At 44.8% G+C, this 13,383-nt stretch overlaps 1 long non-coding RNA gene across 1 annotated transcript in view; it reads right to left on the reverse strand.

Moving 5' to 3' along the window:
- Positions 1-8,131: 8,131 nt before the first annotated feature.
- The window catches only part of LOC147096696 (uncharacterized), a 28,911-nt gene continuing 23,659 nt past the window's right edge, over positions 8,132-13,383 (reverse strand). Inside the window, exons 6-7 of the long non-coding RNA XR_015074535.1 lie at positions 11,022-11,129; positions 8,132-9,291 (exon numbers count right to left, since the gene is read on the reverse strand). This is a non-coding gene — a long non-coding RNA (uncharacterized LOC147096696). The remainder of the gene's footprint in view (positions 9,292-11,021; positions 11,130-13,383) is intronic.

Genomic DNA, 13,383 nt, shown 5'->3' on the forward strand with positions numbered 1-13,383 from the left:
TCTTTTTTAAGTTATTTTCAATTTTTTCACCCCCATTTTTTATTTGTTGCCATGACTCTTCAGCTTATACGTCAACCAATTTCTCCTCATTTTTGGCCATCACTTTACTTGCCCAACTTCTTCATTTTTTAAAGTTATTGTCATGGTTTTTAGTAGTTTTCAGTTTTTCATTCCCATTTTTTTTGTTACCGTGGATCTTCAGCTCAAGTCAACCAATTTTCCCTCCTTTTTGACCATGACTTTACTTTGGTCAACTTGCCCAACTTTTTCTCTCTTTTAAAATTTTTTTTGTTATTTTCAATTTTTCACCCCCATTTTTTTGTTACCGTGCATCTTCAGCTTATACGCCAACCAATTTCTCCTTTTTTTACCATGACTCTTCAGCTTATAAGTCAACTAATTTCTCCTTCTTTCTGACCATAGCTTTACTTGCCCAACTTTTTGTCCCTCTGGGGTTTTTGTATTTTTTTTAAAGTTATTTTCAATTTTTCCACCCCCATGTTTGTTACCATGAACCTTCAGCTCATAAGTCAACCAATTCCTCCTCTTTTGACTGTAACTGTACTTGGCCAGTTTGCCCATTGGGTTATTTTCACTTTTTCACCCCCATTCAACTCCACTCTCCCACCCTGTCCCCGTATCCTTTGATTCCTTTCGTGCCCAAAAATCTATCGATCTCAGCTTTGAATATACTCAATGACTGAACATCCACAGCCCTCTGGGGTAGAGAATTCCCAAGATTCACAACCCTCTGTGAAGAAATTCCTCCTCATCTCAGTCCTAAATGGCCGACCCCTTATTCTGAGACTGTGACCCCTGGTTCTAGACACTCCAGCCAGGGGAAACAGCTTCTCGGCATCTACCCTGTCAAGCCCTCTCAGAATTTTATGTTTCAATGAGATCACCTCTCATTCTTCTGAACTCCAGAGAGTATCGGCCCATTCTACACAATCTCTCATCATAGGACAGCCCTCTCATCCCAGGAATCAATCTAGTGAACCTTCATTGCACCGCCTCCAAGGCAAGTATATCCTTTCTTAGGTACGGAGACCAAAACTCTGCAGGTGTGGTCTCACCAAAGCCCTGTACAATTGCAGCAAGACTTCCTTACTCTTGTACTCCAAACCCCCCCCCCCCTTTGCAATAATGGCCGACATACCATTTGCCTTCCTGATCACCACCTTCAGAATATGATCCATGTAAATCAAGAAAGGATAATGAGATACAAACTGTAGGCAGTGTCCCACAATGTTCCAGTAAGTGAAAATGTCATGGGCCAAAAGTACAGTAGCAGAGATTGGGGGCTGTAACTTAGAGAGCCAGAGGATGAAGATTTATAATATGCGAGAAAACTGAGACACTTCACAACTTCATTGCTTTGAGACATTAAAACTGTTGGCAATAGCAGCTACTGAGGAAATGGAGATCGCAGTTGAATAGAAGGTGAAATCGAAGCCTAAATAGCAGGAGGAAGGGACTGGTAATCCAGAGGCTGGGACTTAATAATCCAGATAATGCAAGTTCAAATCCCACCATGGCAGTTAAAAGAAATCTGGAACTAAAAAGCTGGTACCGGCAAAAGTGACCATGAAGCTGTCCGATTGTCATTTAAACACCAAACTGGTTCACTAATGTTTCTTTTAGGGAAGGAAACCTGCTGTCCTTCCCCAGCCTGGTGTACCTGTGACTTCAGCCCCACACCAACGTGGTTGATTCTTAACTACCACCCGCTGAAGTGGCTTAGCACGCCCCTCAGTTGGATCAAAAAACTGCACCGTCTTCAATAATAAAAAAAATACAAGAATACATTCATCGGCTCAAATGGATTTATTATGCTGAAGTTGTCATTTCTATCCTGGGCGCTGCTGATTTTTATAACCAGCCAAGCTCATTAATAGGACCTGGAGCAGCGGGGATTCTTTCTGCTCCACTCCTGCTAACCCTGTGAGATGGTACAGCTGCAGTTTTAGCTGGTTGAACCCCAGCGATACCCCTCTTGAGTTGTCTTAAGTGGGATGTTTTGTTACAGCTTGCATTTAAGTGGGATTGAGAAAAGTTGCTTTTTTTTTTTAGGAAACGAAGGGAAATACAGGAGTGGCAAAGACTCCAATTCATCTTGTCGATCCCCAAAATGAATAGCCCTCGCCCTCAATCACCCACTTCTTCAAGTATCTGTCCAATTTGTCCACACTACCTGTTTCTCTAGTTAGGTCTGTTCCACCATCTCTCATTACTTTCATAGAGTTATACAGCACAGAAAGAGGCCCTTCGGCCCATCGTGTCCGCGCCGGCCATCAAGCCCTGTCTAATCCCATTTTCCAGCACTTGGTCCGTAGCCTTGTATGCTATGGCATTTCAAGTGCTCATCCAAATGCTTCTTGAATGTTGTGAGGGTTCCTGCCTCTACCACCCTTTTGACAACTTTCACTTGACAACTAAAGTTATAGTGAGGCTATGAGATTATTATGGCGTTGTCCACCCACGACCCCCTGTATTCCAAAATGGTGTCCTCAATTCCAGTGCCCTGTTTAAAGGCCCTATCCTTATGAGGAGTTAAATTTCTCCAGAATGCATTAATTTTGCCTTGCCAACACTTGACCATCTCTCTGAAGCAGCGACTCCATCACTGCTGCACTTAAAAGCGCATCACTCCAACTCTGTATTCTGCTTAGATATAACTCCACTGGCTGTACACCACTTCCTTGTCCATATATGGCTCTGCAATCACTGCATGAGAATTGACACCACATATACACAACACTGCCTGCAAAAAGAAATCCCATAAGTCAAAGGATAACAAACCAAGGAGGGAGCAAGTAAATTGAACCAGTTGCTCCCTTCCCCGTTGCACAGTGAAAGGTGACGGTGTCAAGGGGAAAATGGGAAGCACCAAGAGAAGAGGTGGCCTTTAGGAGCAAGGCATTGAAGTCGGCAGATGTTGAAGATGAAGACCACAAGCTTAGAATTATTGCACACCAACCACCCTGCAGGTTATCGTTTACCCTGGTTGTTCTCTGGTCTGTGACCCACTAAGCTCAACATCCATTCAGTAGCTTGTCCATTTCTCTTTGCCCTCATCAGGCCTTGACTCTCCACCACAAACTGGCCCTGGATTGTGTATGCAACTCTTCTCCTGTGGCTTCTATATGTACAGGAAACTTTCTGGTATCCGGAACGGACGGGACCGACGTGGTGCCGGTTCATCAACAATTCCGGATAACCGAACGCTATAGTAAAAGATACGGAGCTCAGAGCTCCGTATAAAGCAACAAACCCAGCTTCAAAACAATGGGCACAAGTTGCAAGCGTCTCTGTAGCTTAGCAACAGCTTCAGCTACACCCTTGCACAGCAACAAATGGAGTAAAAAAAAGTAATAAGTTACCTGAACCAACTCCTGAATTTTGCCGGTGGATAGAGCGTTCCGGTTATTCGAAAGTTTCCTGTAAACTGATGCTCCGATCATTATATCCATTCACACATACGGCCTGCTGCTCCAGATCTGAGGTTTTCTCCCCCATATTCCTCTCCTGTTTCCTATAGCATCTGCCATCCTTGCTGCCTACATTTTCTGCAACATACTCTTCGAGCTCCCCATCCCGCTTGAAACCACTGCCAAGTTGGACTCCAGTCCGACGTGAAGAAGCCCATAGCTTCCTTCTGCTTCACCTTATTGCTGTCTCCTCGTGCAGCATCCAACTGCCTCTTTCCCTATTCCTGGCAAACATCTTGCCCAGTTTGTTTCCAGGAGTTCATCTCTATCCCTCTTTCCTTTTTACAGACCTCCATGTGATCTCCAACCAGTACGCTACGCAATATCGCCATCTGAAATGTTCACTTACTTGCGAACAAGACACTCCCATCCCCAACCTCATGGTGTCCTGGACATGGTTAAACCTGACTCACTGACGGTGACTCTTTACTCCTCACAGAACCACCCTACCCTAGCACATTTCACCATGTTCCTTCTTCCAAATTACTGTGACGACATTGTGGCTCTGATCATCAGTCTATGGTCTTTCTCCATTCTCCTGTGCCATAACCACACTTGAGCAGCTTATACCTCTTCTGCTGCTGTTGTCCACTGCCATTTGCAGCCCACAGTGATTTCCTAGCCAAGGTATCCCCATTGAAGTTGCTTAACAACTGCTCCTCAGTGATTTCAATCTTCACCTTGATTTTCTTTGCTCTAGACTCCACTTTCCCTGACTTCCCTCACCTTCATTCTACACATCCACTCTTCTGCCAACTGCTGGACCTTGCCATCATGTGACGCCTCACTAGCACTGCCTCCTCTGAGGATTTGATCATTGATGAGGGCACCCTCTGATCACTTTCCTCTTCTCTAACATCTGCATCCTCCTGCCCAATTAAAACCCCACAGCCCTTGCCCTCCACCTCTAGGGGGAAAAAAATACTTCCTCCCAGCACACTACATCCAACTTCCCCTCCTTGACAGCCTGCCTGCTATAACACTATTAACTTGGTGGATTTTCTGAATGGTTTCCTTAATTTCACACCCACACAACCCAGTCTTCAACTCTTGGTATTCCATCAGTACATTTCACACCCTCAAATCTGGTACATGATTGGCCTGATCATTCAACACCAGATCACACAGCTACCCTTCCTTGTCTCAGTGTTCACTGATATCAATAACATTTTCCTTAAAGATTACCATTCTCGTAAAGCTATGCCATTCTCTCCAAAAACGACCTCATCTCTAGTCTCCCCTTCCTCGCAATAAGATCCTTGAATGTGCTTGCCTCTGTTGAAACCAGCATCTTGTCCTACACTTAAGCCTCATCATTCCTCTTCTCACAGATCTCGCTGGTCCCTAGCCCCTAATGCATTGAAATCAAAAAATCCTCATTTATTGCTTGAAAATCCTTCCATGGCGCCTCCCATCCTACCTCTGCAACCTCTTCCAGCTGAATATTCCAGCCTATGCTGTCTAATCTTCTAATATTGGTCTAGTGTCCTTCTTCCCTCCACTTCACTGTCATGGTCCTACTCTTGAACATTCTTCCTACCTGCAAAGCCCTCTCAAAATCTGTCTTAAATCACATCTTCAGCCACCTCCCCTAATGCTTCTCCTGATGAGGTAGATGAAGAGGCTCGTGTGGAGCATAAACACTGGCACAAATGGTTTGTTTCTGCGCTGTAGACTATGTAATATTGCTCAGTTTCCATCCCAGAACTAGAGTTCGATCTTTTGTCAATATTCCTTATAAGGATGGTCCCTGAATGGGAATTTCCAACACAATTGGTTGCATTTGCTAAAAATTATGGATTGTAGAGAACTGTTCCTTACATTTAATCTCGCCTGTTCCCAAGGTTGAGCGAGAGTCTACCTATAATTCTGTTGGGTGGCAACATTTGTACCCCAGTCGGACCATGCGTGGCATTATGAGGTCACTGTTGCCATTGATGCTATTATGAGATCATCGTTGCCACAGTTGTCGTTGTCACAATAATAGTCATTGGTGTCTTGAGGTTATTGGAGCAACACTGGCATGGCATTGTAATGAGACCATTGTTCCCGTAATGACAGGGCATTCTACCGTTACAGTATTGTTATTGTGACAATGACAGTATTATAGGTTTGTTAGTGCCAGAATAGTGTGAGAGGTTGTTGCTATGCTGACATCAAGATCAATTGACTGGGGGAAATAATGCTGTCAGCAAATAACATCATTCTGCTGGGAGTAGATAAAATTGTAAGATTAATTGCAATTTCTTACGTCCCCCAGTGCTCCCTTCCACTCTAAAGGCTTTTAAAGCTTGGTATCGCCTAGTTATTACTTGATTTACCTTTTCTTCACTCCACCTTGATGAGATACTGCAGTAATGGCCTTGGCCGCTCATCTGTTTTTGATTATTTAAAAAAAATGTTTGTTTAATGTAGTTGTACATGACAGAATTTACAGCGCAGGATATTTGGCCCAACTGGTCTATGCTCCACGTGACCCCTCCCACGCTACTTCATCTAACCCCATCAATATTCTATAAATAGCGTCAGGACAGAAAGTAGGGAGCGTTATGTGAAGAGGCTGCTCAGTGTTTGGATGCACTAAAGTCCCACACGCCTGATCTTTGGTCACCTGGTGTGGAGGGGAGCGAACCAGTCTCTGGCTCCCCTGGCTGTGTTTATTTATAGTTAGACTTTGTGACCTTACAGGAACAGGGCACATAAACACCTTAGCAGCAGAATAATACAGGAAACTTTTTTTATCCGGCACCGACGCGGTGCCGGTTTATCAAAAAGTCCGGATTACAGAGAGGTAGAGTAAAAGTTACGAGAGCCCCGTACACGGCCACAGATCCAGGCGTCAGGTGCAGGAACCCCGGTTACACGGCCACACAGCCAGGAACAGCCACTAATATGAAGTAAAACTTACCTGAACCTACTCCTGAATTTTGCCAGTTAACAGAGATTTCCGGTTATTTAGGTGCTGGTAAATCGAGAGTTTCCTGTAATGTGCTGGTGTTTCTATTAGAAAGCAGCTCATTCTCACTGAGCAATACCAGGCAAAATCTGGTAGACAAGGGGTGGGGGGAGGGGAGGAACAAGGGGAACAGCAGTGATTTTAGGTGGACTGCTATGCTAGTATTATCTAAATTGACCAGTTTAAGCAAGACCTCTCTGGCTAGCCAACAGTCAGTTTCTGTGTGACGGTCATAAACTCGATTTTACTTTTCTTTCATTTTTAATCGGAGCTGATGGTCCTTGTTAGATTGTGGGCTGATGATCCGGAGACGTGAGTTCAAATCCCACCACGGCAGCTGGGGAATTTATATTCAGTTAATTAAATAAATCCGGAATAAAAAGCTAGCATCAGTAATGGTGACCATGAAACTACCGGATTGTTGTAAAAACCCATCTGGTTCACTAATGTCCTTTTAGGGAAGGAAATCTACTGTCCTTACCCGGTCTGGCCGATATGTGACTCTAGACCCACAGCAATGTGGTTGACTGCCCTCTGAAATGGCCCAGCGAGCCACTCAGTTGTACCAGACTGCAGCGGTTCAACAAGGCAGCTCACCAAATGCTGGCCTTACCAGCGATGCCCACATCCTGTGAATAAATTTTGTTTTAAATCGAACACTGTGCAGGTAGTTGTCCTAGGCCTAACATAATTTGGTTGTTTTTCTTTATTGTGAGAAAAATCAAATCAGTCAGCTGCATTTTCTGTACTTGCCTTCACTCCTGTACAGGGTACTTTAAAACAAGGATAGCACAATAGCAACGACCATATCTTTCAAAATAGGTTCAGTTAAGTTCCTTTGCCAAGGTACTAATGTGTCAGGGCTCCTCCTTTTCTTGGCTATAAACAGCATCCCAGCAGTGAGCTTTTCTTGGAAGGAGTGTTCCACTGCTGTTCTTTCCACAGGAAAACAGGCCAGGTATCCAGACACTGCTACCCCTCCCCTGGGTGCCAAGAGGAAACTTGGCCCTGAATTACAAGCTTTGAGCAAGTGGATGGAGAATTGTATTGTGAGCTCCACCACGTCACTACCAAAAAAAAAAGGCTGTTGGGGTTCATGGTGGGCACGAAGCAGAATCTTTGAGCTTGCACTCTGTTTGATCGTAGGCCAAGTCTCCCACAGCTAGCCAGGCATGACCCCGCGCTCAAGCTCTTCAATTGGTTGACATTTTATCGAGGCTTATTAATAAATTTAATGACATACTTTAGGGCATGTACATTTACTAGGAATGAGTAACAGGGACTCGCTTTAGCGTCTCGCCCAGAAGACTGCACTGGGAATGTCGGCCTAGATTTTTGTGCTCTAGGCTCTGGAGCGGGACTTGAACCCACGACCTTCTGACTCCGCGGCGAGGAGCGCTGCCCACTGAGCCACGGCTGGCGACAAAGCAAGTCTCTTCTCCAAACACACATCCGCTGTGCTCTATGGGCGAAGGCATTCAAGAGGATCAGCGTGCACAGCAAAGACGGGCCGGCGCATGGGATAAATGTTGAAGGGAGGAGATGAATATTTTACATTAGAAGGTCTGTATAGAAAGGATTCTGCTATAGTTGTAACCTGGCTTGATTACAAGAAATACAAAAACCAACAGGAGCATTGCACTAGTGAGCAAACTGATTCATCAACAACAAATAAAAAAGGACAAGCCATCAACGGTTTTCTTTATTGCAATCCAATACAAGATTGAGGTTGGTAAAATGTAACCTCTAGTTGTTCCGTAACCAAAACGGTGGGAGAATTTTTATTGTACAGATAAGCAGCATTATACAATTCCTTTAAAAATCACCCAGAAATCAAAATAAGTTGGAGCTCTTCAAAAACACCAAGTGACTTTAGAAAGCAACCCTGCGTGTGTTCCAGGCCTCACCGTCAAGCAGTGGCAGTAAGGTGTTGCTGTCGTATCCTGTGAACTGAATAATCTAGTGGCTTGGACCGAAACAGCCAGTTGATTGAGGTGAAACGGCAGCAAGGTCAAAGTGCAAACCGGCCTAAATTTGTCTTGCCGTATATTGGGTGCATCCATTTCCAGCCCGACGGGCTTGGTGTTTTAGCTAAACCGTGCACTTTTATTGTTGGTTCACTTTTCCTCTTTGTTTGGCATATATTTATGCCATCACACTGCAGAGCTGCTCTAAACAAGAGAACCTTGCGGGTGTGTTTATACTGCAACTTTAGTGTTGCTGTGAAGCCTTTTTCCACTTTGCAGCGATGTAGAAGTTGCACTGCACTTCCACATTTCAGTCCCACAACTGACTTGAGAGGAGCGTGAGAGGTGATGGTGTCACACTGCTAGGAGTTGACAATGTAATGTCAAACTAGGTTTACAAAGTGGAGAGTTAATAAAACTTGCACAGAACTGATTTAAGTGTGGGGGTAGGCTAGATTTTAAAAGCAGCCAGACGCAGAGCTCTCGTGTTTGTGTGCAAGCTTGCAGACTGGATCAGACAGTCCCAATTACAGCCAAGCATTACAAAAAATAAAATGTACTGCAGGCTGCAAAATGGATAACTATTCCTTTCCAATTCCAAAAGTATAAAGTTTTGACTGTTGTCATGTATAAAACTTAATCTTGCAACATACCACTGCAGGAAGAAATAAAAAAGGAACAACCCAAGGTGAAGCAGGTGGAAAAGAAAAACGAAAAACACTCGTAGGCTGAAAATTCACAAGTCAAACCCCAGGTGACTTTGGTCACTGCAACGTCCCACGTAGACATCGGGGAACAGCCACGCCCTTTGAAGACGTTTCAGCCATCTCCGTCATTAAGTGTTCGGCCGAGGTGAACAAAGCAAACGCACGTTTAACTAGAATTTAAAAAAAACACAAGCAGTTAAACATTAGTGAGGAGTTACAGAGCAATAAATTGTCCTTCAAGCATATGTCGAGCTACACATGCATGCATGGATAGACGGCCAATCTCATGACTTGTACATCGTATAACACTTTAACCCGACAAGCGAGAACCTCCCTTAAGAGTAGAAATTTATACTCTAATTTAGTAACAGTTACTGCAGATGGTATAACTGTATACTAACTAACGTTAATAATTTACTGCGGCATTCCAAAAGTGTCAATTCATCTTTTTGGAATTTAACCAGAAATCTTAATAGGGAACAGGATTGTGGACACTCCGCAGCTATTTTGAAGACAGGCGACGCGGAGCAGATTTTCTTTTACGAACATGCAATCAATGATGGACAGGTAAAGACCCTCTAGTCCATTCAGACTGTCCCACAATTGCACATCAAGATATATACACTCCACCCGAAACCATGTGATCTCCGGGGAAAATGTGAAAATCCAGGCCAATTCGGGAGGGGGAGAATCTGGGGAATTCCTCTCCGACCCATCTAGGCGATCACTATGGCCCTGAATTCCATGAAGTATCAACCTTTTGTAAGAGCTGATGTCCACCCCAGCCAGAAACAGGTCCAGCTCTCGCTTGAAGGAATGTATTAAGAGATCAGCAAGAGTCAAAATCGTAAAAGCACATATATACTCGAGCTTCATCACCAAATTCTGAAAGAACTTTAAATGCATTGTTCTGCACAGATCAACTGAAAGTGACAGCATTAGGGGGTTAGCTGAATTGCTTTACATATTATGTGTCTCTTTATCACATGCATACCTCACTGAGTGTCAACAGGCTATTCACCACAGAGATATCCTAGCTGGATCATGATGAGGAGTGGAAGAACTAGCTGAGGTTTCCTCTTTTAGCTCAGACACACTTTAGGGGGTCTTTACTCTTGTCCTGGTTGCAGTCAGTTAACAACAACCTGCATTTCTATTGCACCTTTAATATAGTAAGTTGTCCCCAGGAGCATTACCAAACTACATTTCACACTGAGCCACATAAAGAGATGTTAGGACAGGCGACCAAAAACTTCGTCAAAGAGGTAGGTTGTAAGGAATGTCTTAAAAGAGGAGAGCAAGGCGGAGAGGTTTAGGGAGGGAATTCCAGAGCTCGGGGCCCAGGCAGCTGAAGGCACGGCCGCCAATGGTGGAGCGATTAAAATCGGGGATGCTCAAGGAGGCCAGAATTGGAGGAGCAGAGATCTCGGGAGTGTTGCAAGAGGTTAGAGATAGGGAGGGGGCGAGGCCATGGACGGATTTGAAAACAAGGATAAGAATTTTAAAATTGTGGCATTGGGAGCCAATGTAGGTGAGCGAGCACAGGAGTGTTATAGTTAACTCACTATAGTTGGTAACAAAACTTGAGACTTCCCAGGTCTGCATGACTCACTACCACATCACATGGTGCATTTACTGTGGTAAACCACTAATCTGCCTGTACAGAACATGTCTGGGCATGCCTCAGCTGGCTCCGCCCCTGGCTCCACCCCTAAGCCCAGGTATAAAGGTGATTGACCTCCAGTCCCCCTGGCTTTAAGGATCGGTCTACCAGCAGAGGCATGCTCGTATTCTTTTGTTAATAAAAGCCTACTTGTTATAAGTTTAACTCTTAGTCTTCTGGAGTTATTGATGGTGCATCATTTACCCACTAGGCATAATTTTAAAATTAATATCTCACCTCAGATATAATTACAGCTTCTACATTGTGTTACTGTCCAAGGGCTGCTTTGATTCCTTCAATTATCTTCTGCACCTTGCTGTTATTGTCAACATGGCCATCTCCATTCTGTTTGAGAAGAGAGCGAGTGATCTGGTTATCGGACAGGCATAGTCTTTAATGGTAAAACATATCTTGAGATACTGGGAGATCAAAGACAGAGAGTCAGGCAAAAAAAAAAAAGTTTTAACTAGAGAGTTCTGAAACTTGAACTTTCCTCACAATCCTTGTTGAAAGGTTAAAGATCGGGGGAAGAAATCCAGTATCGCCCTGTTTGGGGTGCAATTATCGGCTGGGCGCAAAGTTTAGCGCCTGGTGCTAATTATCGCCTCTGACTGCAAACTTGGCCTATATTGCCCCTGGAGTTGATTGGAGAGCTAAATCAGGCGCTACACACCTCTCTTAAGGCGCTAACGCCGAGGAGCGAGGCGCTACCTCAGCGCTAGTGAAGCTCATGTGATGTCAGTCAGCAATGGAACACAGACACACTGGCGCCGGCCAGTTCTTAAAGGGGAGGGTCGATCTTGCTCTCCATCCACACCCTGCTCATTGCAGCCTTGAATCTCAGCCTGGAGAGACCTGTACATCACATCTGCTGGAAAGAACAATGGAGGCGCCCAGGGAAAGAGCTCAGAGTGCAGCCCCCATAGTCTCTTCTAAATTGATGCAAGGAAGGTCAAATCAAAATGAACCTGCAAAGTGCTGCTCAGTACCCAAAACTCCTTTACACAGCGTTGAATCTCTCCGTCTCTCTCAGAATGCGTGGTGCAAAAATGTCACCGACAAAAAAAGGCAGGAAGCGGTCACCCAGTCCCTTCCCGACTGCAAAACGTTCCCCTCAGCCTGTCGTTGCTAGCGGCAGGCGGAAAGGCCAGGGGCGCCACTCAATAACCAGTCCAGGGCATTGCACGATCGACTGACGTCACAATCAGGCGCAGGAGATTGTGGCAGTAGCGTTTAACGCCGCCGCAAAATGTCTGGTCAATTTTGCGAGTGGCGCAAACATTGCAGCGCCCGGGTGCTAGTTGCTTTGCGACCCATTAACGCCGGCGCTAACTGGAGGCGCAAAGAAACAGAATTTTTCCCCCCAGAACTTTAAAACTGCAATGCTGAATGTGCAGAAAAATCAGTAGGTCAAACTACTTATCCGATGGAAAAAATCTAATCTGTACAAAAAAAATTAGAAGTAGGAATTCTTACCATTAATGTCCCTTCAGTTTCAAGGGGGAACTGGGTGGTAAACAAGATTGGTGCATTGTCCTCTCACTTCTGGGACCTCAGTTGAAATCTATTCCAGACTCTCTCTACTGGCCTGAAGTCCTAGTGGGTGCAAGTTACTCTCTATATTTTAGTACAAAAAGTAACCAACTCACGAGGCCATCAAGATGGCTCGGAAACTGAGTGGCAATGGTTTTTTTTAAATATTCATTCTCGGGATGTGGGCGTCGCTGGCATTTATTGCCCATTCCTAGTTGCCCCTTGAGAAGGTGGTGGTGGGCCACCTTCTTGCTAAGTTTTTAATACAACTGAGCAGCTTACTAGGCCACTTCAGAAGGCAGTTTAAGAGTCAACTACGTTGGTAGAATCAGAAAGTTACAGCACGGAAGGAGGCCATTTCGGCCCATCGTGTCCACGCCAGCCAACAAAGAGCTATCCAGCCTAATCCCACTTCCCAGCTCTTGGTCCGTAGCCCTGCAGGTTAGAGCATCCCAAGTGCACATCCAAGTACTTTTTAAATGTGGTGAGGGTTCCTGCCTCTACCACCCTTTCAGGCAGTGAGTTCCAGACCCCCACAACCCTCTGGGTGAAGACATTTCCCCTCTAAACCTTCCACCAATTACTTTAAATCTGTACCCCCTGGTTTTTGACCTCTCTAAGGGAAATAGGTCCTTTCTATCCACTTTATCTATGCCCCTCACAATTTTATACACCTCAATTAAGGTCTCCTGTCAGCCTCCAGTCTTTCCTCGTAGCTAAGATCCTCTACTCCCAGCAACATCCTTGTAAATTTCCTCTGTACCCTCTCTAGTGCAATCACATCTTTCCTGTAATGTGACCAGAACTGCACGCAGTACTCTAGCTGAGGCCTAACTAGTGTTTTATACAGTTGAAGCATAACCCCCCTGCTCTTGTATTCTATGCCACGGCTAATAAAGGCAAGCATTCCGTATGCCTTCTTAACCACCTTATCTACCTGGCCTGCTACCTTCAGGGATCTGTGAACATGCACTCCAAGGTCTCTTTGTTCCTCTACACTACTCAGTGTCCTACCATTTAATGTGTATTCCCTTTCCTTGTTAGCCCTCCCCAAATGCATTACCTC

Source organism: Somniosus microcephalus, chromosome 34 (genome assembly GCF_052327205.1).
Source record: "Somniosus microcephalus isolate GS21.2 chromosome 34, FLI_Smic_1.0, whole genome shotgun sequence".
NCBI classification, from domain to species: Eukaryota; Metazoa; Chordata; class Chondrichthyes; order Squaliformes; family Somniosidae; genus Somniosus; species Somniosus microcephalus.